Raw genomic sequence first — 25,475 nt, 5'->3', positions numbered from 1 at the left:
CGTTTCTGTCGCTATTTCTACCGTTGTCTGATTTTTACAGAAGAGGAAGGGAAGGTGCGTCGTTTTCTGGAATTGTCTCCACCTCCATCCGAGAACTCAACTTCTTGGATGCCCGTTGTCTCTTCGCGGTGGTAACTTTGCCGGGCAAAGGGGAGCGGGTGTAGAGGTGACTCCTACTGGACGCTCCTTCAGTTACGCTGTTAGTTCCTTAATTCTGATGCTCTGTTTCTCCACAGTCTCCATGAGAGACATAATTTTACATTTTAACTTACTCAAATTAATTATTGGGTTGGGCGCGGAGGATGAGGAGTCTCGAGGGTCTGCGCCAGTCTGATTTTTCATATTTTTTCATAGTCGTTTAAGGTTGATATTTTTGATTTACCATTCGGCTCATTTAATATATGACCTTTCTGAAGCTCTGCAGAACGTATTTTATTTCTTTCCTTCGAGAGGTGCTTTCTTTTCCTTCATCTCAACAGACGAATGTGTCGAATCATTTTATCTTTACTCTTTCTTAGAATTTCGATTATTTTCAAATGTTGAACAAGTGATTGTTGCATCATGCAGGGTAAGATTCCTTCTGCGCTTTCCTTTATCTGTTGTGGCGTTTCCATTTCAACAGGCCAATGTGTCGAATCATTTTCTCTTTATTCTTTCTTAGAATTCCGAATATTTCAAAAATTTCATTTTTTCTATTGAACAACTGGTTGTTGCATCATACAGGGTAGTTTCCTTCTGGAGTGCCTTTTATTTCACTTGTCTATGGCAATCCACCTCAAGAAACAAAAGTGTCAAATCATTTTCCATTCCACTTCTTAGAATTCTTTTTTATAAAATTCTATTCAATTTTTCTCTTTTCGGCTTTCAGAAATTCTGCTAAACAGATACTTTTTTCTCACTATTTTTTATTGTTAATTGACCACTGAGTGGTTTGTACTGTTTAACGTATGAACAGACTTGACAGAATTGTCAATGTCACTGCTACTATCACTGTCGCTGCCTCTATCGGTATCAGGTTTTGACAGCAGGGGAAGGGAAGGAGCGTCATTTTCTGAAGTTGTCTCCACTTCCATCGGAGAACTCAACTTCTTGGAAGTCTGTTGTCTCTTCGCGGCAGTAGACTTTGCCGGGCGAAGGTGGTGAAGCGAGTGTAGGGGTGACGCTTACTGGGCGCTTCTCCAGTTGCAGTGTTAGTTCCTTAATTCTTATGTTCTGTTTCTCCACAGTCTCCATGAGAGAAATAATTTAACATTTTAACTTGCCCAACTTAGTTTTTGGGTTGGGCGGCGGTATGGCTGTAACCTATGAGGAGTCCCGAGGGACTGCGCCAGTCTTGCAACCTGTCTCTGCAACATATATTATCGTACTATGCAAAATAGGATTCACCTAAATGTAAAATGACCGTCTAGATGCACCAAGAACTATTTGAAACTGCAAGTTTCCTTCTGATTATTTTTGATTATTAATTAATTCCTCTACCTCTAGGGGTGCGTCCCCCTTGATCTGTTGTGTCTCCATTTCAACAGGCGAATGTCGAATCATTTTCTCTTTATTCTTTCTTAGAATTACGATTATTTTCAAAAATCAAATTTTTCCAATTGAATCATGCTGGGTTAGTTTACTTCTGGGATGCCTTTTCCTCCACTTGTCGATGGCAATCCATCTCAAGGAACGAAAGTGTCCGATCATTTTCTTATACTTATAAAATTCTTACTTCTTATACAATTCTATACATTTTTTCCTGTTCGGCCTTCAGAAATTCTGCCGAACAGATGTTTTTTTCTCTCTATTTTTTATTGTTAATTGAATACTGACTGGTTTGTACTGTTGAACATATGAACAGTCTTGATAGAATTGTCAATGTCACTGCTACTATCACTGTCGCTGCCTTTGTCACTGCCTCTATCGCTGTCACATTTTGACAGCAGAGGAAGGGAAGGAGCGTCGTTTTATGGAGTTGTCTCCACCTCCATCCGAGAACTCAACTTCTTGGATGTCCGTTGTCTCTTCGCGGTGGTAACTTTGCCGGATAAAGTGGAGCGGGTGTAGTGGTGACTCCTACTGGACGCTCCTTCAGTTTCTCCACAGTCTCCATGAGAGAAATAATTTTACATTTTAACCTTCTAAAATTAATTATTGGGTTGGGCGCGGAGGTTGAGGAGTCTCGAGGGACTGCGCCAGTCTGATGTTTCATATTTTTCCATAGTCGTTTAAGGTTGATAACCATCAATGTCTATCAATCTCAACAGTTGATGCGTGTTGAGTTTCGTTTTTCTTAAAGTTCTCTCAAGGAACGAAAGTGTCCCATCATTTTCCATTCCACTTCTTATAAAATTCTATATATTTCTTCCTGTTCGGCTTTCAGAAATTCTGCCGAACAGATGTTTTTTTATTGTTAATGGACTACTGAGTTGGTTTGTACTGTATGAACAGTCTTGACAGAATTGTCAATCTCACTGCTACTATCACTGTCGCTGCCTCTGTCGCTGTGACACTTTGACAGAAGAGGAAGGGAAGGAGCGTCGTTTTCTGGAGTTATCTCCACCTCCATCCGAGAACTCAACTTCTTGGATGCCCGTTGTCTCTTCGCGGTGATAACTTTGCCGTGCAAATGGGAGCGGGTGTAGGGGTGACTCCTACTGAACGCTCCTTCAGTTACGCTATTAGTTACATAATTCTGATGCTCCGTTGCTCCACAGTCTCCATGAGAGAAATAATTTTACATTTTAACTTGAAGGTTTATAACCATCAATCTCAACAGTCGATGCGTGTTGGGTTTCATTTGATATATGACCTTTCTGAAGCTCTGCAGAACGTATTTTATTTCTTTCCTTCGAGAGGTGCCTTTCTTTTCCTTCATCTCAACAAACGAATGTGTCGAATCATTTTCTCTTTACTTTTTCTTAGAATTCCGATTATTTTCAAATGTTGAACAAGTGATTGTTGCATCATGCAGGGTAAGTTTCCTTCTGGGGTGCCTTTTCCTTCACTTGTCGGTGGTAATCCATCTCTAGAAACGAAAGTGTCAACATCATTTTTCATTCCACTTCTTAGAATTCTTATTCTTAGAATTTTTTATAAAATTCTATTCATTTTTTGCCTGTTCGGCTTTCAGAAATTCTGCCGAACAGATGCTTTTTTCTGACTATTTTTTATTGTTAATTGACCACTGACTGGTTTGTACTGTTTAACATATGAACAGTCTTGATAGAATTGTCTATGTCACTGCTACTATCACTGTCGCTGCCTCTATCGCTGTCACATTTTGACAGCAGAGGAAGGGAAGGAGCGTCGTTTTATGGAGTTGTCTCCACCTCCATCCGAGAACTCAACTTCTTGGATGTCCGTTGTCTCTTCGCGGTGGTAACTTTGCCGGGCAAAGGGGAGCGGGTGTAGGGGTGACTCCTACTAGACGCTCCTTCAGTTACACTGTTAGTTCCTTAATTCTGATGTTCTGTTTCTCCACAGTCTCCATGAGAGAAATAATTTTACATTTTAACTTACTCAAATTAATTATTGAGCTGGGCGCGGAGGTTGAGGAGTCTCGAGGGACTGCGCCAGTCTGATTTTTCATATTTTTCTATAGTCGTTCAAGGTTGATAGCCATCAATGTCCATCAATCTCAACAGTTGATGCGTGTTGAGTTTCGTTTTTCTTAAAGTTCTCTCAAGGAACAAAAGTGTCCCATCATTTTCCATTCCACTTCTTATAAAATTCTATATATTTCTTCCTGTTCGGCTTTCAGAAATTCTGCCGAACAGATGTTTTTTTCTCACTATTTTTTATTTTTAATTGACTACTGACTGGTTTGTACTGTTTAACATATGAACAGTCTTGATAGAATTGTCAATGTCACTGCTACTCTCACTGTCACTGTTTCTGTGGCTGTTTCTATCGCTGTCGTCGTCTCTGTCGCTATTTCTGCCATTGTCTGATTTTTACAGAAGAAGGGAAGGTGCGTCGTTTTCTGGAATTATCTGCACCTCCATCGGAGAACTCCACTTGTTGGAAGTCTGTCTCTTCGCCGGGCAGGGGTAGCAGGAAGGTTGCAACCTATGAGGAGCCTAGAGAAACTGTGCCAGTCTTCAAGTTTGATTTATCACATTTTTCCATAGTAGTTTACGTTTCGTAATCGGGGTTACCAGACCTACCCTTAGTTCCGCAGAGTGATGTATACTGAACGACGGCTCGTTGACAACTAAAAATATATGCTTGTCAAATATTGACAAGAGTTGCTGCTATGATCAACGAATTATTTCATTATTCTCCACTTAACCTGTTGGCTCCTATGCACTTCCTGGCACCGTTGTATTACATATTGTAATAACATCGTTGCAACTGCATAAGTACATATTAAAGTCGTGTTCAACGAGTCATACATGAAAGTTACATTGATATGGATAATATGGAAGCTATGAATGAAAAATTCACAACCCATCTCTGCAACAGAAATGATTGTACTATGCAAAGCAGAATAAATAATGCCTATTTGCAACTACAATTAGTTATCTCTAAAGGTGCGTTTTCCTTCTGCTGCCAAAAAATCTTTTATACCGCATTAGTAAAATCAGATCATCCAATCTGAACTAATTTACTAATTATATTGTTAGGAGGAAATCACAAATTGTTTTAACTTTAGTGGCAATATAACTGATTTATTTTGTTACAATTTTCTCATGGAAATAATGTTGTGTTAGTAGATAATGTACACTGGTATTTGACGTAATACAGGTTAGGTATTTTTTGCTTTGGGGGTTGCTAGTCCTGTCAAAGACTGACAATATTTAGTACCTCAAAAATAACTTATTTAAAACCCAAAATACACTGCACAAGTTGGATACAAAAAAATAATTAAAAATAAATTAAAATGAAGGATGCAGAAGTAAAACAGGGGATATAAGACTGGTGGTGGACCATTTAAAAGTTTGGAAATGTTAAGCATTCAAAGAAGTAACAATAGAGGTTGTGTTAAGGTAACATAACCTGCTTTCAATTGAAAAATCTTTAAATAAACATAGAATAATACAGTTTGAAGAATTTGGGCAACAGATCAAACAAGAAATGGTAAGTAAAAATAATACTTATAAACTAAAGTGTTCTAGGTTCGTATTTCTATGTACACATTATATTGGTATATTTTTGTATTTAGGAATCACAATTTTAAACTACAAATATCTTTAATATCTTTGAGGATGTTTTACGACTCCACAATTCTAATAATTTGCGATCACACGTGCAGTCTTCATTAAATAAATGTAAATTGCGAGTGTTCCAGCACTGATACGACCAGAGTTCCGGCTTTGTAAACTGAAATTACATCAAATAGCAGCTAAAACATTAGCGACACCTTGTGAGTATTACAAAATAAAAATATTACGATATTTTATTTGATTACGTTTTATAGCTCCAATAGAGTGGCATCAAATGAAGGACCGGCAACGACAAACATGTTTTGGCCAGAACGGGAAAAACTAAAGAAAAATGGGAAATTGAGGAATAGGATGGATCTGAAACATTAGCGACACTTGTGAGTATTACAAAATAAAAATATTACGATATTTTATTTGATTACATTTTATAGCTCCAATAGAGTGGCATCAAATGAAGGACCGGCAACGACAAACAAGCTTTGGCCAGAACGGGAAAAACTAAAGAAAAATGGGAAATTGAGGAACACGATGGATCTTTAACATTAGCGACACCTTGTGAGTATTACAAAATAAAAATATTACGATATTTTATTTGATTACATTTTATAGCTCCAGTAGAGTGGCATAAAATGAAGGACCGGCAATGACAAACAAGTTTTGGCCAGAACGGGAAAAACTAAAGAAAAATGGGAAATTCACTATTTAAAATTAAAACATTTAAAGCTATAAATAAACGAAGTGTTATAATTTTGTTTTTTATTTTTTCCTTTTACTAAACCATTACAAATTGAATGTGTACATTCAATGGCTCAACTCTATTGAGATATGGAAATTTGACAATTTCATAAAATAGTCTCTTACTTAATGTCTTTTCTCGCCAGTATAAGGTAACAGGTTTATTGGTTCTACATAAAAATATTTACTTAAAAGAATCACATAAATTTTACTCTAATAAAATGAAAAAAATGGTAAAATTAGATTTTTATTTAAATTAATGAGTTTTATTTATTATTTGGTATTTTCACCTTCATTTTGAATTATAGTCTCACATCTGCTCATACTCAAAATCAACCTTCATATTTCGTTTTGATGCAGAATACAACAAATTTCGTTCTTTGGACGATTTGAATGGTTCCTTTATCGTCTTCCAAGCATATCCTAGATATATTTAAGTCTGGACTACGGGCTTACCAGGCAATATTCCAATTCTACCGAAAACAAGATAATTTGGCACTACATATTCATTCAGAATGTCCAAAATATAATGCTCGACCATATATTATTATTTAACACAACTAAGCCGGTACGTGCTGTTAACGAAATGCATCTCCATACCATATTAGCGCATTCGCCAAATATTGTGCTACTGATTAAGTTAGTTAGTTAGTGTCAGACATCACACAGGAAGACGATGTTGTGAATTACCTTCCCTAAGATGTTTCCAAATTGTTTCATTACACCTACTCTTTCTAACTGCGATTTTAACATCCTTGAGATTACAATCCGTTGTCTTAAAGTTGAAAATTTTAAAAAACGATCTTGGGCGGGAGTTGCAGGACGATGTCTGCTCTAACCTGGCCATCTAGTGTACAAGTCCCGCCGTACCTTTGCAATATTTTGAAAATTAATGTACGAGACCCACTGAACTTTTCAACTATCTTGAGATTCTTCCAATACAAATAGATTGGCGTTGCACACTGACTATGTACGAAAGATGAAATGAAAATGAGATTATTAATTTAGTTCTAACAAAACGACGATATTTTATTTAACCTACATACTATTTTACTAAACCTCTTGTAAAAACTAAACAGTTAACTGTTTAATATTCTTTTTTATTTTAAAAGTAAGGGTGGTGCAATAATTCCTTGGATGCTGGCTTATAACGGTATTAGAAACATCTCAAACAGACTAGTACTTGTAACTGACAAATGGAAATTAAGGAAATTTCTATATATACTAGCGCCGTAGAACCGACCCTTAGTTGAATAAGTCTCCACCGTACTTGACTCTATTCATTGTTTATTCTGGTTTATTTATATTGTAAATACCTAAATTAAATTATTTTTGAAGTATTAATAAATATACTGTACTCTAAAATTACAGTTATACTCTCTCTGTTTGAATTACTATTTCTTTAATATTATTAGAAACCATTAATATTACCTGCCCTCCACCAACATTAATTTCGCCAACTATTCCAAAATTATTGTTGAAACAAAATTAATAGTTGCTGTAGTGATAAACATTTATATTACCTCCTCCACATAAATTCCGCCAACTATATCAAACTTAATGAAACAAAATTAATAGTTACTATAGAGATAAATAATTGACAACGTCGGTTGTTACTAAGAACAATTCAGTCCCTCTTCAAACTCCGTTGTGAGCAGTCACAAAACTTTCTGTTCCCTAAGTTAGTTGTGATACAACACAGTTCCACAATTGAATAAAATGTAAGTGAGATTTTTAATTCATTGCACACTCAACTATAATTGAAGCTCATATTACCATACTTTAATTCTTGATTTACTAGTTCAAGAGTATTTCTTATTATTCTATACCCATACTTATTACATTTGTTCTCTAAAATTACGGTTATAATTTGTCTAAATGAATTTCTATTTCTTTGCTTTTATTAGAACACATTTAAATTATCCCCCACACACATAACTTCCGCCAACTAGTCCAAACTTATTGTTGATACAAAATTATTAGTTGCTATTGTGATAAACATTTATATTACCCCCTCCACCTAAATTCCGCCAACTATTCCAAACTTTTTGTTGAAACAAAATTATTAGTTGCTACAGTGATAAACATTTATATTACTCCCTCCACATAAATTCCGCCAACTATTCTAAACTTATTGTTGAAACAAAATTAATAGTTACTATAGAGATAAATAATTGAGAACGTCGGTTGTTACTAAGAACAATTCAGTCCCTCTTCAAACTCCCTTGTGAACGGTCGCAAAACTTTTTGTTCCCTAAGTTAGTTGTGATACGACACAGTTCCACAATTGCATAAAAGTAAGTGAGATTTTTAATTCATTACACACTCCACTATAATTGAAGCTCATATTATCATACTTTAATTCTTGATTTACCAGTTCAAGAGTAATTTTTATTATTCTATACCCATACTTATTACATTTGTTCTCTAAAATTACGGTTATAATCTCTCTAAATGAATTTCTATTTCTTTAATTTTATTATAAAACATTTAAATTATCCCCCCCCCACATATAACTTCCGCGAACTATTCCAAACTTTTTGTTGAAACAAAATTATTAGTTGCTACAGTGATAAACATTTATATTACTCCCCCCACATAAATTCCGCCAACTATTCTAAACTTATTGTTGAAACAAAATTAATAGTTACTATAGAGATAAATAATTGAGAACGTCGGTTGTTACTAAGAACAATTCAGTCCCTCTTCAAACTCCGTTGTGAACGGTCGCAAAACTTTTTGTTCCCTAAGTTAGTTGTGATACGACACTGTTCCACAATTGCATAAAATGTAAGTGAGATTTTTAATTCATTACACACTCCACTATAATTGAAGCTCATATTACCATACCTTAATTCTTGATTTACTAGTTCAAGAGTAATTTTTATTATTCTATACCCATACTTATTACATTTGTTCTCTAAAATTACGGTTATAATCTCTCTAAATGAATTTCTATTTCATTAATTTTATTATAAAACATTTAAATTATACCCCCCCCCCCCCACATATAACTTCCGCCAACTATTCCAAGCTTCTTGTTGAAACAAAATTAGTAGTTGCTATAGTGATAAACATTTATATTACCCCCTCCACATAAATTCCGCCAACTATTCTAAACTTATTGTTGAAACAAAATTAATAGTTACTATAGAGATAAATAATTGAGAACGTCGGTTGTTACTAAGAAAAATTCAGTCCCTCTTCAATCTCCGTTGTGAACGGTCGCAAAACTTTTTGTTCCCTAAGTTAGTTGTGATACGACATAGTTCCACAATTGCATAAAATGTAAGTGAGATTTTTAATTCATTAAACACTCCACTATAATTGAAGCCCATATTATCATACTTTAATTCTTGATTTACTAGTTCAAGAGTAATTTTTATTATTCTATACCCATACTTATTACATTTGTTCTCTAAAATCACGGTTATAATCTCTCTAAATGAATTTCTATTTCTTTAATTTTATTATAAAACATTTAAATTATCCCCCCCCCCACATATAACTTCCGCCAACTATTCCAAGCTTATTGTTGAAACAAAATTAGTAGTTGCTATGGTGATAAACATTTATATTACCCCCTCCACATAAATTCCGCCAACTATTCTAAACTTATTGTTGAAACAAAATTAATAGTTACTATAGAGATAAATAATTGAGAACGTCGGTTGTTACTAAGAACAATTCAGTCCCTCTTCAATCTCCGTTGTGAACGGTCGCAAAACTTTTTGTTCCCTAAGTTAGTTGTGATACGACACAGTTCCACAATTGCATAAAATGTAAGTGAGATTTTTAATTCATTACACACTCCACTATAATTGAAGCCCATATTATCATACTTTAATTCTTGATTTACTAGTTCAAGAGTAATTTTTATTATTCTATACCCATACTTATTACATTTGTTCTCTAAAATTACGGTTATAATCTCTCTAAATGAATTTCTATTTCTTTAATTTTATTATAAAACATTTAAATTATCCCCCCCCACATATAACTTCCGCCAACTATTCCAAGCTTATTGTTAAAACAAAATTAGTAGTTGCTATAGTGATAAACATTTATATTACCCCCTCCACCTAAATTCCGCCAACTATTCCAAACTTTTTGTTGAAACAAAATTATTAGTTGCTACAGTGATAAACATTTATATTACTCCCTCCACATAAATTCCGCCAACTATTCTAAACTTATTGTTGAAACAAAATTAATAGTTACTATAGAGATAAATAATTGAGAACGTCGGTTGTTACTAAGAACAATTCAGTCCCTCTTCAAACTCCCTTGTGAACGGTCGCAAAACTTTTTGTTCCCTAAGTTAGTTGTGATACGACACAGTTCCACAATTGCATAAAAGTAAGTGAGATTTTTAATTCATTACACACTCCACTATAATTGAAGCCCATATTATCATACTTTAATTCTTGATTTACTAGTTCAAGAGTAATTTTTATTATTCTATACCCATACTTATTACATTTGTTCTCTAAAATTACGGTTATAATCTCTCTAAATGAATTTCTTTTTCTTTAATTTTATTATAAAACATTTAAATTATCCCCCCCCCCACATATAACTTCCGCCAACTATTCCAAGCTTATTGTTGAAACAAAATTAGTAGTTGCTATAGTGATAAACATTTATATTACCCCCTCCACCTAAATTCCGCCAACTATTCCAAACTTTTTGTTGAAACAAAATTATTAGTTGCTACAGTGATAAACATTTATATTACCCCCTCCACCTAAATTCCGCCAACTATTCTAAACTTATTGTTGAAACAAAATTAATAGTTACTATAGAGATAAATAATTGAGAACGTCGGTTGTTACTAAGATCAATTCAGTTCCTCTTCAAACTCCATTGTGAACGGTCGCAAAACTTTTTGTTCCCTAAGTTAGTAGTGATACAACACAGTTCCACAATTGCATAAAATGTAAGTGAGATTTTTAATTCATTGCACACTCCACTATAACTGAAGTTCATATCATCATTGAATACTTGATTAACTAGTTTACGAGTAATTTTTAATATTCTACACTCGTATTAACATATTAATAGTGATTTTTTTTAAATGAGCTTTTATTTATAAAATTTTATTAGCAAACATTTGTTGCCACTCCGCACAAATCCGCCATCTATTCCAAACTGCTTTAAACAAGCTTAAGCGTCCCATAATATAATAACTTAAATCGTTTGTTATGTTACTATTGATGGTTAAGTTTCTATTCAACACTGAGGTAGTTCGTTAGAACGAAGCGCTCCTTCATAAGTTCAAAGATTTTATAAATTGTAAGTGAAATTTTTAATTGAAAACTGATTATTCTATATCAATTATCACACTAAAACAATTTATTTTTGGTTTATTATATAATATAATATTTCTAATTTATTAATAAAGAATCTCAAACATTATAAATATTATGGTAACTGTTTTTCAAACTTCGCAGTCCTTTTTGTAATATACGCATACGCCAATTTTCAAAAAACAAAAAACAGAGTATTAGTCAGTTGCCTCCGACATTATATACTGTATAGTATCTTCTTTTAATAAACCCAATGTTAACCGTTTTGCTATATTTTTCGTCCTTTATCTGTCCCAAATCTCAATAAATATTTAGTGTTGGTTTTGCTGAAAAGTATTTGATACACCTTAAATTATCCTTTCAGAAACAACACTAAATAAAATATGGAATGGAGTAACAAAAGGGCTGGCAATTACACACCTAACTAGTGGACAGGAAAGAGGAGCTGAAAATTATGAATCTGAAAATAGATTTGTCTAACGGCGACATTAATTTCATACAAAAAAATCATGTTGTCCCATTTTAATTTGACGCCATTCTTAATTCATTGCTGATGTCCAATTATTATTTTCCATTGCCTTCTTGCATCTTGTGTTCTCTGTAACTCCAGTGAACATTACAAATGAAAATCGATTCGTCCTTTTGGATTGTCATGATTTCTTTAAATCATCGTTTTAGCAAAGCAGCTTTTCTTTCTGAAATATCTTCTTTTTCACACATGGGGAAGAGAAGATGCAACACGAAAAGTCTAAACAATCTCACAAGTCGTAGCCAGTTTCTAACGTACATGAAGGCTGGAGTCATCCAGGGTGAGTGTAACGTTCATGTCGGTCCAGGTTAGAATTGTTGAATTGTGTAGTCTTGACGGTGAGTTTGACAGAAATCTGTATTGGAAGACGATGACTTAAAAATCAAGGTAATCCATAAGTATCGAATCGGTTTTAATTTGCAATGCTCACTGGGATTCCTGAGACCACAAGTAACTTATATGGAGTAGGTGGAAAATCCTGAAAAGGGAAATTAGACACCAATAAAAAATTAATAGTGTTAGAAGAAAATTCAACGTGTAAACTTGAAAATTCTCATTTAAAAGTTTAACACTGGTACCAACAAAAATTTAGAAGCTAGACTCACTTTATCAAATTGATGTTTTGAAGTATTAAAGTGATCATATTTCAACTGTACGAAACAATATGAAACAATATGAAAACACTGGTGCAAAATTTGGACTTGGTTCAGCCAAATCTTGGAATAACTCACGGTTGTACAACTTGGCCTAAAGGTATGTACAACAAAAACACTGAACACTTGACTGTATAGTTAACAATTAGATTATGACAAGTTGTCTTGTTTGGAGAATGCCATTGATATTGTTTCAGGTGGATTTTCGTTGTCTTTTAGACAGAGAAAATGTTCAAAATGTTTTGGGTTTAAATTAAATTATTGTTGCGGTACTAAATATTGAGTGTTTGTACTCTACTCTTTTTTCTTTTCTTCTGTATATGTGAGTCCCCATACCTAACGACATTGTTTTTTTAAGTCATCCTTAACAACTGGGAGGGATCCTAGTAGACCACTGTACTCTAAGTAGAGATCTTCACCTCTACACCCGCTTCCCCATCTGATATCCCTTTGCCCAGCAAAGTCAACCATCACTAAGAGACAGCGTACTTCCAAGAAGTTGAGTCCGCGGATAGAGGTGGGGACAACTCCAGAAAATGAGGTTCCTTCCCTTCCTCTGCTGTCAAACTCTGACCGCAGCAGAGACAATGGCAGTGGGAGTAGCAGTGACAATGATAATTCTAACAAGGCATCTGGGGCAAGATAAAAAGTTTTTCAGTCCAAAATTATATTATTATAATAATAAACATTTACTTCGCCATAAATAAAATGTTGGTATTATTTACTAACACAACATTATTTCAGCTAGACAGTCGCAAAATCAATCATTTGTGTTCTTTTTTTATTTTTTGTCGAACAAGTGTTTCTTACATCATACAGTATAAGCTTCCTTTTGATTAGTTCTTCTTAAAATTTTACTCATTTTTTGCCTCCCATGCAGTTATTATTATTTCATTATTATCCATATAATTCGTTTCATTATCTGTTCATATATTTCGTATTGATACTATGCTTGCCTATTTGCAGCTGCAATAATAACCTGCATGTTCTACTAACTTTCGATAAAAGAAGTCCCTGAATCATTATTAGAATTGTCAATGTTTCTACTACTCTCTCTGTCATTGACTGTCGCTGTCAGATTTTGACAGCAGAGGAAGGGAAAGAGCGTCGTTTTCAAGAATTATCTCCACCTCCATCCGAGAACACAACTTCTTGGAAATTTGCTGTCTCTTGGCGGTGGGAGACTTTGCTGGGCAAAGGGGTAGGAGGTGGGAAGCCGGGTTAGGGGTGATGCTTATTGGACGCTTCTCTAGTTGCGCTGTTGGTTCTTCAATTCTGATGTTCTGTTTCTCCACAGTCTTCATGAAAGAAATAATTTTACGTGGATCATATCATATGTGGAATTTATATTGATATGATGGAAGCAATGAAAGAAAAATTTACAACCTACCTCTGCAACAGATCATCGTAATATACAAAGTGGGATACATATAACTGTAAAAAAAGCATCTAGATGCACCAAGACCTATTTGCAACTACAATTACTTGCATGTTCTACCAACTTCAGACTTTGCTCATTACCTGTCCTTACATTCTATCCCCCCAATGTATGTGGTTGCCATGATCATTCAACAAATTATATCATTCTCCAGATAACCTGTTGAATTATATGAACTTCCCGATATTGTCTCATCAGCTGTTCTAACAACAAAACCGTTCCAATTGATTAAGGACAGTTTACAATCCGGTTCAACGAGTCATACATGAAAATTATATTGATATAAAATGGAAGCTGTGAATGAAAAATTCACAACCCATCTCTGCAACAAAGATGATCGTACATGATGATTGTAGCAGCATAAACAATGTCTATTTGCAACTACAATTAGTTATTTCTAGGAGTGCGTTTTTCTCCTCTTGGAAATGTCCATCTCATCATTTCTGGAATTCTTACTGACTGATGCTGGCACACCATCACTGAATAGACGTAAAGAAAAACAGTCTCAGAGGTACAGCTACTTGATTAATAAAATGGAAAATGCTGCCAAAAAATCATTTATACCGCATTAGTAAAATCAGATCATCCAATCTGAACTACTTTACCAACTATATTGTTAGGAGTAATTCATAAATTGTTTTAACTTTAGTGGCCATATGACTGATTTATTTTGTTACTATTTTCTGATAATGTGTACACTAGTATTTTCTTTCCTTCTGTATATGTGAGTCCCCAACTTGACGACATTGTTGTTTTAAGTCATCCTTAACAACTGGGAGGGCTTCTAGTATACTACTGTACTGTAAGTAGAGGTCTCAAGGTGATATATGGGGCAAGATAAAAGCAGGAATCTAATTTTTTTTTCAGTCCAAATTAAATTATTATAATCAATTATAAACATTTACCTTGCGATAAATAAAAAGTTGGAATTATTTACTAACACAACATTATTTCTATCAGACGGTAACAAAATAAATCACTTATGTGTTCACAAAAATAAGAACAATTATGTACTACTTCTAACAATAAGGTTGCTAAACTAGTTCAGAATGACTGATCTGATCTGATGAGGTATAATTTTTTTCGGAGCATTTTTTTTTTCGGTTTTTCTTAGAATTCCTATTTTTGTTGTACCATTCTGCTCATTTGTTATATGACCTTTCTGAAGCTCTGCAGAACATATTTAATTTCTTTACTTCGAGAGGTGCCTTCCTTTTCCTTCATCTCAACAGACGGTGTCGAATCATTTTCATATTCGTTTTTCTTAGAATTCTTATTATTTTCAAAATGTTGAAATGCGTCGGCGTCTTTGGGGACATGGTTGATCGTCCATATATATATATATATATATGTTGTGCTATAGGTAGACCCCAGTCTAGGTCTCCTTTTAGTTAGTTGCCACTATAAAATTTCCTTTGAATTAAACATTTTCTAAGAATAAAGGTGTATTAACTTCCATTTCTAAATAATTCCATTCTAGAGATGTATCTCCTGAAGCTGAACACGTCAATCTGGGGGCTTGCACCCATATTTCATATGTATTGCATATACATTTCATTTCGTATATATTTCATATATATATCAACTATATATTTCATATATATTTCGTATATATTTTATATATATTTGATATATATTTCATATATTTAACGGATGTTATGCTTTGCCCATTTGCAACTGAAATAACTTGCGTGTTGTACTAACTCCCGATAAAATAAGTCCCTGAATCGAGCAAGGATGAAGTTTAGTGACTAGATGGCGCTATGTCACAATTAGTGTTTGTAAGACTGTTGATAGATGTCAGTTAGGTTAGACCAGTAAAACAACAAATTTTTATCTTTGTGATCCATTTTATTAAAAAAAAAAAACAATGCATTAAATCACGCTGATCGTTTTTGTGTGCCAAGCCTGCCATGCCAACAGGATATGGGCCCAGTACGTGGAAATTGAGCCAGTAAAAACGAATAGTCACTTGAGTCGAGACTCGGAAAAATTCTAACCTAAAAAACGCACGTGTCACGGAAACGTATCTGGACATCATGGCAGATACGGAAAAATTTCCAGTCCCTCTATTTGACGGAACCAACTTTGTGAATTGGAAGTTTCGACTGGAGACTCTACCAGAGGAGCTCGACCTATAGCACTTAGTGAAAAACATGTTTCATACGTTGGTGGTAATAAGGGAGAGTTGAGCCAACGGAGCAGCAGAAGCGGGAGTTGGAAGCGCTAAGGAAAAAGGATCGCAAGTGCAAGTCTCAGATCATTCAGTGATATCGAATACGCGAAAGATATAGAAACTGTTGCAGAACTTTGAAGCTCACTTTGCAAAGTATAGCCAGTGAATTGTTAATCCGTAAGTCGCTTTTAACAATGAAATTTTATGCGAATCATTTTTTGAGCTTTGACAAATTGGTATGCTAACTTCGTTCGATGGGTGCCACACTTTAAGAGTTGGACGTAGTTTGTCATTTACTCCTAACGATGCCTGCGAAGTACGAAACGGTGGTCACGGCACTGGAAACTTTGTCATCCAAGGATCTGTCTCAAGGATTTGAAAAAAATTGACAGGATTAAAACGAAACAAGGTCGACCAGTTACCTTCAACTTCAGCATTTTCGTCGACGACCTGGAAGCCTCTCTTACGGCAAACTCCAGATTTATATTATGTAAACTCATGGTTATAGAAGAGATACTGAGCTTTTGAGAAAGGAATGAACTGCTGTACCTCTGGAGTGCATTTTTTTTTTTAATTGTCAATGTCACTGCTACTATCACTGTCGCTGCCTCTGTCGCTGTGACATTTTGACAGAAGAGGAAGAGAAGGAGCGTCGTTTTCTGGAGTTATCTCCACCTCCATCCGAGAACTCAACTTCTTGGATGCCCGTTGTCTCTTCGCGGTGGTAACTTTGCCGTGCAAATGGGAACGGGTGTAGGGGTTACACCTACAGAACGCTCCTTCAGTTACGCTGTTAGTTCCTTAATTCTGATGCTCCGTTGCTCCACAGTCTCCATGAGAGAAATAATTTTACATTTTAACTTGAAGGTTTATAACCATCAATGCCCATCAATCTCAACAGTCGATGCGTGTTGAGTTTCGTTTTTCTTAAAATTCTCTCAGGGAACGAAAGTGTCCGATCACTTTCCATTCCACTTCTTATAAAATTCTATATATTTCTTCCTGTTCGGCTTTCAGAAATTCTGCCGAACAGATGTTTTTTTCTCACTATTTTTTATTGTTAATTGACCACTGAGTTGGTTTGTACTGTATGAACAGTCTCGACAGAATTGTCAATCTCACTGCTACTATCACTGTCGCTGCCTCTGTCGCTGTGACATTTTGACAGAAGAGGAAGGGAAGGAGCGTCGTTTTCTGGAGTTATCTCCACCTCCATCCGAGAACTCAACTTCTTGGATGCCCGTTGTCTCTTCGCGGTGGTAACTTTGCCGTGCAAATGGGAGCGGGTGTAAGGGTTACTCCTACTGAACGCTCCTTCAGTTACGCTGTTAGTTCCTTAATTCTGATGCTCCGTTGCTCCACAGTCTCCATGAGAGAAATAATTTTACATTTTAACTTGAAGGTTTATAACCATCAATGCCCATCAATCTCAACAGTCGATGCGTGTTGAGTTTCGTTTTTCTTAAAATTCTCTCAGGGAACGAAAGTGTCCGATCATTTTCCATTCCACTTCTTATAAAATTCTATATATTTCTTCCTGTTCGGCTTTCAGAAATTCTGCCGAACAGATGTTTTTTTCTCACTATTTTTTATTGTTAATTGACCACTGAGTTGGTTTGTACTGTATGAACAGTCTCGACAGAATTGTCAATCTCACTGCTACTATCACTGTCGCTGCCTCTGTCGCTGTGACATTTTGACAGAAGAGGAAGGGAAGGAGCGTCGTTTTCTGGAGTTATCTCCACCTCCATCCGAGAACTCAACTTCTTGGATGCCCGTTGTCTCTTCGCGATGGTAACTTTGCCGTGCAAATGGGAGCGGGTGTAAGGGTTACTCCCACTGAACGCTCCTTCAGTTACGCTGTTAGTTCCTTAATTCTGATGCTCCGTTGCTCCACAGTCTCCATGAGAGAAATAATTTTACATTTTAACTTGAAGGTTTATAACCATCAATGCCCATCAATCTCAACAGTCGATGCGTGTTGAGTTTCGTTTTTCTTAAAATTCTCTCAGGGAACGAAAGTGTCCGATCATTTTCCATTCCACTTCTTATAAAATTCTATATATTTCTTCCTGTTCGGCTTTCAGAAATTCTGCTGAACAGATGTTTTTTTCTCACTATTTTTTATTGTTAATTGACTACTGAGTTAGTTTGTACTGTATGAACAGTCTCGACAGAATTGTCAATCTCACTGCTACTATCACTGTCGCTGCCTCTGTCGCTGTGACATTTTGACAGAAGAGGAAGGGAAGGAGCGTCGTTTTCTGGAGTTATCTCCACCTCCATCCGAGAACTCAACTTCTTGGATGCCCGTTGTCTCTTCGCGGTGGTAACTTTGCCGGGCAAAGGGGAGCGGGTGTAGGGGTGACTCCTACTAGACGCTCCTTCAGTTACGCTGTTAGTTCCTTAATTCTGATGCTCCGTTGCTCCACAGTCTCCATGAGAGAAATAATTTTACATTTTAACTTGAAGGTTTATAACCATCAATGCCCATCAATCTCAACAGTCGATGCGTGTTGAGTTTCGTTTTTCTTAAAGTTCTCTCAAGGAACGAAAGTGTCCGATCATTTTCCATTCCACTTCTTATAAAATTCTATATTTTTCTTCCTGTTCGGCTTTCAGAAATTCTGCCGAACAGATGTTTTTTTATTGTTAATGGACTACTGAGTTGGTTTGTACTGTATGAACAGTCTTGACAGAATTGTCAATCTCACTGCTACTATCACTGTCGCTGCCTCTGTCGCTGTGACATTTTGACAGAAGAGGAAGGGAAGGAGCGTCGTTTTCTGGAGTTATCTCCACCTCCATCCGAGAACTCAACTTCTTGGATGCCCGTTGTCTCTTCGCGGTGGTAACTTTGCCGGGCAAAGGGGAGCGGGTGTAGGGGTGACTCCTACTAGACGCTCCTTCAGTTACGCTGTTAGTTCCTTAATTCTGATGCTCCGTTGCTCCACAGTCTCCATGAGAGAAATAATTTTACATTTTAACTTGAAGGTTTATAACCATCAATGCCCATCAATCTCAACAGTCGATGCGTGTTGAGTTTCGTTTTTCTTAAAGTTCACTCAAGGAACGAAAGTGTCCGATCATTTTCCATTCCACTTCTTATAAAATTCTATATATTTCTTCCTGTTCGGCTTTCAGAAAGTCTGCCGAACAGATGTTTTTTTCTCACTATTTTTTATTGTTAATTGACCACTGAGTTGGTTTGTACTGTATGAACAGTCTCGACAGAATTGTCAATCTCACTGCTACTATCACTGTCGCTGCCTCTGTCGCTGTGACATTTTGACAGAAGAGGAAGGGAAGGAGCGTCGTTTTCTGGAGTTATCTCCACCTCCATCCGAGAACTCAACTTCTTGGATGCCCGTTATCTCTTCGCGGTGGTAACTTTGCCGTGCAAATGGGAGCGGGTGTAGGGGTGACTCCTACTGAACGCTCCTTCAGTTACGCTGTTAGTTCCTTAATTCTGATGCTCCGTTGCTCCACAGTCTCCATGAGAGACATAATTTTACATTTTAACTTGAAGGTTTATAACCATCAATGCCCATCAATCTCAACAGTCGATGTGTGTTGAGTTTCGTTTTTCTTAAAATTCTCTCAGGGAACGAAAGAGTCCGATCATTTTCCATTCCACTTCTTATAAAATTCTATATATTTCTTCCTGTTCGGCTTTCAGAAAGTCTGCCGAACAGATGTTTTTTTCTCACTATTTTTTATTGTTAATTGACCACTGAGTTGGTTTGTACTGTATGAACAGTCTTGACAGAATTGTCAATCTCACTGCTACTATCACTGTCGCTGCCTCTGTCGCTGTGACATTTTGACAGAAGAGGAAGGGAAGGAGCGTCGTTTTCTGGAGTTATCTCCACCTCCATCCGAGAACTCAACTTCTTGGATGCCCGTTGTCTCTTCGCGGTGATAACTTTGCCGTGCAAATGGGAGCGGGTGTAGGGGTGACTCCTACTGAACGCTCCTTCAGTTACGCTGTTAGTTCCTTAATTCTGATGCTCCGTTGCTCCACAGTCTCCATGAGAGAAATAATTTTACATTTTAACTTAAGGTTTATAACCATCAATGCCCATCAATCTCAACAGTCGATGCGTGTTGGGTTTCGTTTTTCTTAAAATTCCGACTATTTCTACCATTCTGCACATTTGATATATGACCTTTCTGAAGCTCTGCAGAACGTATTTAATTTCTTTACTTCGAGAGGTGCCTCTCTTTTCCTTCATCTCAACAGACGAATGTGTCGAATCATTTTCTTAATTAATTCCTCTACCTCTAGGGGTGCCTTTTCTTTGGTTTGTCGTTGGGTTTCCATTTCAACACACGACTGTGTCGAATCATTTTCTCTTTTATTACTTTCTTAGAATTCCGATTATTTTTAAAAATTCAATTTTTCCTGTTGAAGTGGTTGTTGCATCACGCAGGTTAAGTTTCCTTCTGGGGTGCCTTTTCCTTCACTTGTCGATGCCACTCACATGGGAGAAATAATTTTACATTTTAACTTGAAGGTTTATAACCATCAATGCCCATCAATCTCAACAGTTGATGCGTGTTGAGTTTCGTTTTTCTTAAAATTCCGACTATTTTTGATCTACCATTCTGCTCATTTGATATATGACCTTTCTGAAGCTCTGCAGAACGTATATTTTATTTCTGTACTTCGAGAGGTGCCTTTCTTTTCCCTCATCTCAACTGACGAACGTGTCGAATCATTTTCTCTTTACTCTTTCTTAGAATTCCGATTATTTTCAAATGTTGAACAAATGATTGTTGCATCATCCAGGGTAAGATTCCTTCTGGGGTGCCTTTTCCTTCACTTGTCGATGGCAATCCATCTCTAACTTCTCCAGTTGTGCTGTTAGTTCCTCAATTCTAATGTTCTGTTTCTCCACAGTCTCCATAAGAGAAATAATTTTAAATTTTAAATTGCCCAATTTAATTTTTGGGTTGGACGACGGGATGGCAGAAACCTGTGAGGAGTCTCGGGGGACTGTGCTTGTCTTCAAGTTTGATTTTTCACATTTTTCCATGGTTGTTTAGGTTTGGCAACCAGGGTTACCAAACCTAACCTTAGTTTCGCAGAGTGATGTACACTGAACGACGGCTCGTTGACAACTAATTTCTGCTATATATTTATATTATGTAAATATATATACTAATAAAAGAATGGATCATATTTTGACAAGAGTGCTCCTATCCGCCAGCTGCTGCTGCTATTATTATTTCATTATTCTCCAGTTAACCTGTTGAATTTTATGTACTTCCTGGCACCGTTTCATTACATATTGCAATAACACCGTCCGTTCCAACTGCATAAATACAGATTGAAATTCAGTTCAACTTGGAAGTTCTACTGATATGATGGAAGCTGTGATAGAAACCTGCCTCTGCAATATACATCATCGTACTACAATTACTTGCATGTTCTACGAACTCCAGATTTATATTATGTAAACACATGGTTATTAGAGAGTTACTGACCTTTTGACAAGGCAATCAACTGCTGCATATCCGGGGTGCATTTTCATTGATTTACCTCCCCATTTTGCTCTTCCGCACAACCCATGTCTGCAACTGAGATAATCGTACTATGCAAAGCAGGATGACTAATTTACTAATTATGTTGTTAGGAGTAAATCATAAATTGTTGTAACTTTAGTGGCAATATAACTGATTTATTTTGTGACAATTTTCTGATGGAAATAATGTTGTGTTAGTAGATAATGTACACTGGTATTTGACGTAATACAGGTTAGGTATTTTTTGCTTTGGGGGTTGCTAGTCCTGTCAAAGACCTGACAATATTTAGTACCTCAAAAATAACTTATTTAAAATCCAAAATATACTACACAAGTTGGATACAAAAAAAAATTAAAAATAAATTAAAATGAAGGATGCAGAAGTAAAACAGGGGATATAAGACTGATGGTGGACCATTTAAAAGTTTGGAAATGTTAAGCATTCAAAGTAGTAACAATAGAGGTTGTGCTAAGGTAACATAAACTACTTTCAATTGCAAAATCTTTAAATTAACATAGAATAATACAGTTTGAAGAATTTGGGCAACAGATCAAACAAGAAATGGTAAGTAAAAATAATACTTATAAACTAAAGTGTTCTAGGTTCGTATTTCTATGTACACATTATATTGGTATATTTTTGTATTTAGGAATCACAATTTTAAACTACAAATATCTTTAATATCTTTGAGGATGTTTTACGACTCCACAATTCTAATAATTTGCGATCACACGTGCAGTCTTCATTAAATAAATGTAAATTGCCAGAGTTCCGGCTTTGTAAACTGAAATTACATCAAATAGCAGCTAAAACATTAGCGATACCTTGTGAGTATTACAAAATAAAAATATTACGATATTTTATTTGATTACGTTTTATAGCTCCAATAGAGTGGCATCAAATGAAGGACCGGCAACGACAAACATGTTTTGGCCAGAACGGGAAAAACTAAAGAAAAATGGGAAATTGAGGAACAGGATGGATCTGAAACATTAGCGACACCTTGTGAGTATTACAAAATAAAAATATTACGATATTTTATTTGATTACATTTTATAGCTCCAATAGAGTGGCATCAAATGAAGGACCGGCAACGACAAACAAGTTTTGGCCAGAACGGGAAAAACTAAAGAAAAATGGGAAATTCACTATTTAAAATTAAAACATTTAAAGCTATAAATAAACGAAGTGTTATAATTTTGTTTTTAATTTTTTTCCAAGTATAGGCCCTTTACTAAGCCATTACATATTGAATGTGTACAATCAATAGCTCTATTCAGATATGGAAATTTGACAATTTCGTAAAATAGTCTCTTGCTTAATGTCCTTTCTCGTCAGAATGAAATAACAGATTTATTGGTTCATTTTCACTGTATAATGTAAAAATAAATATTGCGATAGTTTAGAATCTACATAAAAATGTTTCCATTTTATTTATCCTAAAAGAATCACATAAATTTTATTCTAAAAAAATGAAAAAATAGTAAAATTAGATTTTTATTTAAATTAATGAATTTTATTTATTTGGCTTTTTCACCTTCCTTTTGAATTATAGTCTCACATCTGTCCATACTCAAAATAAGCCTTCGTATATCGTTTTGATCCAGAATACCACAAATTTCGTTCTTTGGACGATTTGAATGGTTCCTTAATCGTCTTCCAAGCATATCCTAGATATATTCGATGGGGTTTAAGTGTGGATTACGGGCTTACCAGGCCATACTCCAATTCTACCGAAAACAAGATAATTTGGCACTACATATTCATTCAGAATGTCCAAAATATAATGCTCGGCCATATTGTTATTATTTAACACAACTAAGCCGGTACGTGCTGTTAACGAAATGCCTCCCCATACCATAATAGCGCATTCGCCAAATATTGTGATACTGATTAAGTTAATGTCAGACCTCAAACAGGAAGACGAGGTTGTGAATTATCTTCCCCAAGATGTTTTCAAATTGTTTCATTACACCTATTTTTTCTAACTGCGACTTGAACATCCTTGATGTTACAATCCGTTGTCTTAAAGCTGAAAGACTTTAAAAACGATCTTGGGCAGGAGTTACAGGACGATGTCTGCCCTATCCTGGTCATCTAGTTTCCTCACAAATCTCTCTGTACCGTTGCAACATTTAGGAAATTGATGTATTAGACCCACCGAACTTTTCAGCTATCTTGAGGTAACTCCAAATACAAAACAGCTTACCTACACTCATCACGAGTTAATTTATTAGATTGGCGTTGCATATTGACAATGTACGAAAATTGAAACGAAAATGAGATTATTGATTTAGTTTTAACTAAACAACGATAATTTAATCTGTTTTAGTATTTCACTAAACCTCCCTCTTGTAAAAACTAAACAGTTTACTATTTACCTTGATAATATTTTTTAATTTAAAAGTAAGGGTGGTGCATTAATTTCTTGAATGTAACAGAATTATGAACATCACAAACAGATTAATACTTGTAACTGACCAATGTAGAACCGACCCTTAGCTTAATAAGTCTCCATCGTACTTGACTCTATTCAATTGTTTATTCTGGTTTATTTATATTATTAATATTTTAGATCTAAATTAAATTGGTTTTGTAGTATTAATAATTATTGTGTATTTGTACTCCATTCCATTTTCTTTTCTACTGTAGGGTAGGTCGCCGTTGCTGTTCTGAGGCACACTCAACAACTGAGAGGTCTCTGAGTAGACCGCAGTACATTGTGGCGGTCTTTAAAATAAATACGAAGTCACTGTCGGCTTTTGTCGTCTTCTGCTGTGGCTTCGCTCTCTGAATAGAGCTCTCGATATGATAAATTTTATGCGTAGTTAATTCTCGTCCTATATATTTTTTTAAGTGTATATCAAATTATTATATATCAAATATATATATATATATATATATATATATATATATATATATATATATATATATATATATATATATATATATATAATTTTAATATACTGCCCTCTCCTCCAAACAATGTGCCAACTACTCCAAAATTTCTCATTAAACAATATTCAGCCAACTATTCTAAACTACTGGTAGAAATAAAAATACACGTGGCCATAGAAACACAAAATAAAGTAAGAACTATGTTATTGGAAGCGATTCAACTCTTCCTCAAACTCTGTGCTCAGTTAGTAGAAGGTTAAGTTAGATCATTGGTTGCTACATTCGTCCCACATTGATATAAAATGTAAATACTTTAAGATAATATTGTAAATTGTACAAGTAAAATTTTCCATTATTAAATTAATAATATAATATAAAATTTTCATTATGATATCAATAAATATTAATTAATTCATTAAATACAATTTTTAGTGTTTGAATGACCTAATTATTATCTCCCACAACGAAATAATTTTTAACTGAATACATTATTTCATGTTGAATTTGTTTTATAATAATTACTTACTTTATTAATTAAATTAATTTTGTCTAATTAGTTAAAGCGTAAATATTTGGCTGTTTCACTACATGAACAATTTTCATAAAGTACGTTTTTAATAATATAATGTGTGTTTTGTTCACAATATTTACAATATTGGCAATTAATTAGATAATCATATTTGGATAAAAAAAACTTTATTATTAATATTTGTCCTTTTTCAGGTATATCATATTAATTACACCAGCGATTCCACCAATGCCCGATACTAATTGCAAGAAACATCAATTTAACATCATATCATCGCAGCAACAACAATCACAAAACTGTAAGTAACATGATAGTTCGTTAATTTTAACAAATTCAAGAGCATCAATACGAAATTAGTTTCTAAAAACTATGTACAGCGATATTCAGAGGTCATTGGATCAGGGAGTATTTCGTTAAATGAAGTGAAGAATTTTGAGACTTAAAAATAAAAAAAAAGTAATTGCAGCTGAAAGTTAAACGACGGATGTTAAGACACAAGCTTGCGCAGAAGCCAACTCTTAAAGAATTG

At 35.0% G+C, this 25,475-nt stretch overlaps 1 long non-coding RNA gene across 5 annotated transcripts; it reads left to right on the top strand.

The window, feature by feature from the left end:
• The first annotated feature begins 1,885 nt into the window (after positions 1–1,885).
• Positions 1,886–22,716, top strand: LOC109609525 (uncharacterized). Of its 5 annotated transcripts, none has more exons than XR_007548865.1 (6): positions 1,886–5,064; positions 5,150–5,350; positions 5,405–5,527; positions 5,582–5,705; positions 22,401–22,524; positions 22,579–22,716. It is a non-coding gene; the product is annotated as an uncharacterized LOC109609525 (long non-coding RNA). The 5 variants fall into 5 exon arrangements; XR_007548866.1 differs by having other exon boundaries at positions 2,691–5,064; positions 5,268–5,350; XR_007548867.1 differs by having other exon boundaries at positions 2,692–5,064; positions 5,276–5,350.
• The last annotated feature ends 2,759 nt before the right edge of the window (positions 22,717–25,475 follow it).

This window comes from Aethina tumida, chromosome 1 (genome assembly GCF_024364675.1).
Source record: "Aethina tumida isolate Nest 87 chromosome 1, icAetTumi1.1, whole genome shotgun sequence".
Taxonomy (NCBI): domain Eukaryota; kingdom Metazoa; phylum Arthropoda; class Insecta; order Coleoptera; family Nitidulidae; genus Aethina; species Aethina tumida.
This window is presented reverse-complemented; position numbering and strand designations above follow the sequence as displayed.